This window comes from Panthera leo, chromosome B4 (genome assembly GCF_018350215.1).
Source record: "Panthera leo isolate Ple1 chromosome B4, P.leo_Ple1_pat1.1, whole genome shotgun sequence".
Taxonomy (NCBI): Eukaryota; Metazoa; Chordata; class Mammalia; order Carnivora; family Felidae; genus Panthera; species Panthera leo.
In genome coordinates this window covers 49,453,802-49,460,499 of record NC_056685.1, presented here as the reverse complement: position 1 = coordinate 49,460,499, position 6,698 = coordinate 49,453,802, and positions in this window count along the sequence as shown.

The following is a 6,698-nucleotide window of genomic DNA, read 5'->3' as shown; positions in this document are numbered from 1 at the left end:
TTTCCAAGCTTCCTAGTCCCCACAAAAATATTTATGGATCTAGCTTCCCTGGTTTTATCTAAAACCGTTTAAGGATTTATGTTTGCAATCTATGTTACTTCTCTCCTGGTAATACTTCTCACACATTTACCACCTCCTGTGTAGTATACTGCCTTTTCTTTTTTCTTTTTTTTTCATCCTAATTTTACCTACTTCAGGTTCTAAGGAGTGCCCTCAGGACTAGCTGTCCAGGATTTGATGGACAAGTCCTTGTTCTACCAAAAAGGGAAGTAAGACTTACCAGTTTGCTCTAGGAAGCAGAAATTAATCACAAGTCTGAGAACAACTTCTGTACAAGCATCTCAGTAGGAGTATTTGGGAATCTAGCATCAGTGCTTCATTTTCAGGTCTGTATCTTTGAAAATTATACTTGTTTACTTATCTCAGTAAAGTGTTCTGGAACCTGTCTATAATACTAACAGGAGTAGGACGGACTTTGAGATGAATTCTCACCATAGGAGGTTAGTACTCTTTTCATCTATTAGGAGGTGATACAGCCCAAACCATAATATTACAGACAAAGGCACAGAGAGCTATTATTAAGTAACTTTATCTCTAGAATTCCAGTTGAGCAGTTCTAACATGTTTTTGAAAAGAAAGGAGCGAAAGGAGCACCTGACTCATCTGATGCTCTAATTATAAAATGTATCCAAACTTAACTAATCAATGAAGAAACCGTGAGCTCCTGCTATCAATAATCCATGAGCAATTATTGCCTGTTATATATATGACACTGTCTTTAGTACAATGTCAACCCTTGGCAGTAATTAATTTAATTCAAAAGCCATTTATGAAGTGAATTCAAAGCACTTGGCTTGATGCTAAAATCTGAAACTAAGATAAATAGCATCAGATAATTTTGCTCAAGGAGTTTATAATCTAGAAAACAAAGACAATGGCCAAAAATGTAAGAAGGCGACCAGACTTGAGGAAGAAAATATTTCCGTTTAGAAATGAGAATGATAATTGGGGTATGAACTAGGGCAATAAAGAATTGACACCTTTGGGGCACCTGGGTGGCTCAGTCGGTTAAGCTTCCAACTTTGGCTCAGGTCCTAATCTCATGGCTCATGGGTTCCAGTCCCCGGGTTTCAGTCCCCCTCGTGCTCTGCACTAATATCTCAGAGCCTGCAATCTGCTTCCTATTCTATGTGTGTGTGTCTCTCTCTGCCCCTCCCCTACTCACACTCTGTCTCTCTCAAAAATAAACAAACATTTAAAAAATGAAAATAAAGTTTTTATCCAATTTGTTTTACCTTGGGTAAAGGGAGGGGTTCAGACTTTGAACCCTTCTCTTCATCATTGTTTTAAGTCTATAATAAAATCTTTCAGGGAAGTCCTATCCAAGCTCCAGGACAAGTAATTCCCTAGTAAATATTAAAACAGTTTAAAAGGTCAGTGATTTGGGGGTGGGGAGAGCAGTGGTCATTCAGCACAGTAGCTGCCACAGCAAAGACAAAGGAAATCAAATCAGAAAGGTCTAGAAGAATAAAGCTTTTGCAATCTTGCAGTTCTTGCCTTTTAAAAAATCCACAGAGGAGAAATATCAGAAAGGACTGACATCACTACAAGGCATGGCTTACTGTAAGTGGAAGGGATCAGGTGCCCATCATTTCTTGTAATTATTTTAGATTTTTTTTTTCTAAATCCACAGAAAACGTGTCCCTATAATCTGAAACTAATGGGGCATATCCTTCTTGAAGATTTGAGTAAACATGCCTGAGAACTTTTAAGAAAAGTGAAATAAAAATAAGCAACATTCTAAGCATACAAATTTTATTTTAGAATTATAATGTGCTTTTTAAAACTATACTAGAGGGGTGGCTCAGTCAGTTAAGCATCCCACTTCAGCTCAGGTCATGATCAACTCTTGATTTTAGCTGATGTCATTATCTCACCGTTTGTGAGTTCAAGCCCTGTGTTAGGTTCTGCACTGACAGCTCGGAGCCTGGAGCCTGGATCATGTTCTGCGTCTCCCTCTCTCTCTGCCTCTCCCCTGCTCGTGTTCTCTCTCTCTCAAAAATAAATAAATAAACAATTAAAAAATAAATAAATAAAAGTATACTAGATTGTTTATTTCTTCCAACAATCCTGTAACAGAGTTCTTATTTTTTTTATTTTTCCTACTATATATATATATACACACACACATATATATACACTGTGAGATAATTCCGGAGCATTTTGGGTTTTACCAACTTCTGACATAAACTCTGAATCTACTACCTACATAAGGTAAAAGTAGCTACAATGAGAGAAACAGGACTAAAGAATAACAAAACTCATGAAACTAATCAAGAGAATATGGCAAAGGTATAGGATAGGCAAGTAGGTCAAAAGAACGGAATACAGTCCAGAAATAGAATCACACTGAATCAGTCAATTGATTTCCAACAAGATGCCAAAGCAATTCAATGGAAAAAGGGATGTTTTCAACAAGTGGAGCTGTAACAACTAGACAGCCATATTTAAAAAAATAATGTACTTTAACTCTAGCTCACACCATACACAAAGATTAATTCAAGATGGATCATAGACTTAAAAACTAACACCATAAAACTTCTAGAAGAAAACAGGGAAATACCTTGGGGGTGAGCAAGGATTTCTTAGACCACGCACAAAAAACACTATCTATAAGAGAAGAAAAATTGATAAGGTGAACTTCATCAAAATTAAAATCTTCTAATCAAAAAATATCATTAAGAAAAATGAATAGGCAAGCTATAGGCTGGAAAAAAATATTCTCAAAACATTTATCTGATGAAGAACTTGTATGCAAAATATACAAAGAATACCTATAACAATAATTAAGAGACAGAAGTATACAATTAAAACTAGAAAAATGTGCAAGAGATTTAAATAGACAATTCACAAAAGAAGTTATATAAATGCCCAGGGTCATATACAAAGGTACCTGATGTCATTAGTATTCAGAGATATGCAAATCAAAACCACGATGAAATACTTCTTCCCAAACATTAGAACAGCAAGAATTAAAAAGACAGAGAAAATAAAATATTGATCACGGTGTGAAGCAAGTGAGATTTTTAAAAATTTTTTTAATGTTTATTTATTTTTGAGAGAGAGAGGCAGACAGAGAGGAGCAGTAGAGAGAGGGAGACACAGAATCTGAAGCAGGCTCCAGGCACTGTGCTGTTAGCACAGAGCTCGACGCGGGGCTTGAACTCATGAACCATGAGATCATGACCTGAGCCGAAGTTGGATGCTTAACCGACTGAGCCACCCAGGTGCCCCAGCAAGTGAGATTTTTATAAATTGACTGTGAGAGTATAAAATGTAACACCCACACTAGGAAAACTCTTGTAGTTTCTTATAATCATAGATCCAGGCTATAATCCAATAATTCCATGCTGAGGTATCATTCAACAGAAATGAGGACATATAGACACAAAAAGAATTGTTTAAGAATTTTTTTGCAGCTTTATTTATAATTGCTGAAACTTGGGGAAAATTAAATGTCCATCAGCAGAAGAATGGAAAACAAATTGTGGTAACATTCACATAAAAATACTAACTAGGTCAATATAAACAAAATAAAAAGAAACAACCAACACAGAAAAAAACACATCGGGGTGCCTGAGTGGCTCAGTCGATTAAGTATCCCACTTCAGCTCAGGTCATGATCTCATGGTTCACAGGTTCAGGTTCCAGCCCCATGTCAGTCTCTATGCTGTCTGCACGCAGCCCACCTCAGATCCTCTGTCCCCCTCTCTGCCCCTCCCCTGCTTGGGCATACTCTCTCTCTCTCTCTCTCTCTCTCAAAAATAAATAAACATTTAAATAAATATTAAATAAATAAACATTTAAAAAAAGAAAGCAAAATACAAAAGACTGTATCCTGTAAAATTTTATTTATGTGAAGTTCAAAGAAAAGGAAAGCTAATCTGTGACAATAGAAATGAGAAAAGTGGCTATTTGCAGTCGGATGGGGTACCAATTGACTGAAAAAGAACCTAAGAAAACTTTTGGAGTGATGGAAATGTTCAGAATATCTACATGAGAGTACTCGTTTATCAAAACTCAATGAACTACACATGTAAAATCTATATACAAATTATATATAATTCTCTGTGTACAAATTATACTTCAATAACAAATTAATTTTTTAGGTTTTTAGTGTTTATTTTTTTGAGAGAGAGACAGGGACAGAGCACAAGCAGGGGAGGGGCAGAAAGAGAGAGACACACAGAACTCGAAGCAGGCTCCAGACTCCGAGCTGTCAGCTCAGAGACTGATGTGGGACTCAAACTCACAGACCATGAGATCATGACCTGAGCCGAAGTCAGATGCTAAACCTACCGAGCCACCCAGGCACCCCTCAATAACAAATTAATTTTAAAAAACTGTGAATTCTTGGGGCACCTGCGTGGCTCAGTCAGTTAAGTATCCAACTCTTGGTTTCAGCTCAAGCCATGATTTCATGGTTTGTGGGATTGAGCCCTACGTTGGGCTCTGTGCTGGCAGTGTGGACCCAGCTTGGAATTCTCTCTCTCCCTGTCTCTCTGTCCCTCTCCCCTACTCGCACATGCATTCTCCCTCCCTCTCTCTCTTTCTCAAAAAAAAAAAATAAACATTTTTTAAATTTATGAATTCTACGAAAGGCGGCAATGGGCTAAACCTAAAATAATTGCATATTCACCTCTATCAGTTCCTTCTTAATATTGGTTTGAAAGTATTGAAGGAAAATGTAGGTAAATATGTTACAGAGGAAACTGTGAACTCCTTGTTTATTTCTGTGCTTCTCCCTCCTCCATAGAAACAGTAGGTATTGCTTGTTTTTCCCAGAAAAGGGATATTCTTAAGTGCAGTTGTCTGCCAAGGATTAAGCAGGACATCATCCCTTTCACTGAAGCAGTCAAATAGCAACACCTAATCCCGCCAAGATTCTCTGGCAAATGTGGCCGGCAACATGGAGACATAATTCTTCATTTGTAGGATTAATGCTAACTTCTCGGGCACATACCACTACACTCATTCATGGATGCTACTATAAGTCCAGGGAAGGCATCCTGACACTCCAGTTTAGTTACATAATTTAGGTTAATTTAACCAAGCCCTTCAGTGTAGGTGATATATTGGAGACTTTAAAACACTGAATTCCCAGAAGCAAACGTGAAAATATTTCAAGTTTAGAAAATAAGCACTATGCACCATTTGCTAATATCTCCGTAATTGCTCTTGCTTCTTTCACATCATATAAGCTTACTGACAGCAATAACCAGAATGTACTAATCCCATCATTTCTACCATGGAGCCTCTGTTACAAATATTAGAGCCTTCCATGTGCTGAGAGAAATCACTTGGCAAATCTCGTAGAGCCTACATTTTTTTCCTGCCAAACCTGTTTAAAAGTCTTCTTTTTCTCAGTTTTGATTTAGTAACTTTAGATCTCTGCATTATGTTGTGTTTTGCACGGAGCTATTGACTTCAGCTAAGGAACCGTGAACAATAATTATTTTGCATGACTAAGCTCTGGTACACCATTGTCAGACAGGCACTTTACGGTACCAGTAGTTTCAAAATTTAGAACAGAACTGTCAAACAAGCAAATGCCTACACCAAAGACTTCTATTTTCAAGCTACAGGCATGAGTTCTATGATGTGCAGTAATAGAGTGAATCTTTGTGCTCTTGTGAACGCTCCTGACTTGACAGTCCTAGAAACGAAAGCTGGTTTCTTTCTAGAACAGATATATCAGTGGTAGCAACAATACAAATTTTCAAGCAAGTCTCAGGTATGGCATGAGTGCTGGAAACGGGAGACTTGGGCACTGAGATTATTAAATGCTAAGAAGTACTGTATTTATGATGAGCACAGAACAACATACCTCAAACTGAGAACATCTGATTTGGCTCATCTTAGTTGGACATCTTTCCAACCATTTCAGAAAACATTCAGAGGGTTACCAGTTTATACGAACTAAAATTTTTATCCTAGAAATCATATAAATCTAATAGAAATGTTTCTCAACTTTTTAAAAAGCCCAAGAATGGAGCACATTACAGCAAATATTCATAGACAGGGACATAGATTTTCTATAAATTAAATGTATTTTACTCTTTCAGCACAGCCAGGTATGACCCATCAAGAACACAGGCCAAACAATTTCTGTTTAAAAGTTGACATTCTACCCTTTACACTTTTACAACACTTCAATTTTTTTCCAAAGGTCTTTTCTTCCACTGATAATTTGATTCTTAAAACAGCACTTTAGGACAAGTATTACCTTCTTGGCATAGATTTAAAAACTTAAGAACAGAGGTTAAATGACCTTGAAATGTGCTATGATCATTGAAAAAATAAAGGGAAGGATGGGGAACATGGATAGGATGCCTCTCAGATGCCTCTGTCTTTAAATATTTCCTTTTTATTGACCCAGGCCAGTGTTCAGGCTCTCCGAAATAAATTCATACTAATCTATTTTTGTTGATTTATAAATCAGAATTCTTATATTAAATAAAAAGAGGAAGTTCTGCCTTCCCTTTGGCCAGACTAGTCCTACCTACATTACAATGTACTCCTTTTCTAAGTGGGAAACCAATGGAGAAATAACAAATTGTCCAGAACAAAGGAAATACTTCACCAGGTTGTAGTAGAACTTGGAAAATGATCTCAGGTGCCCTTCAGGGGATACCTTC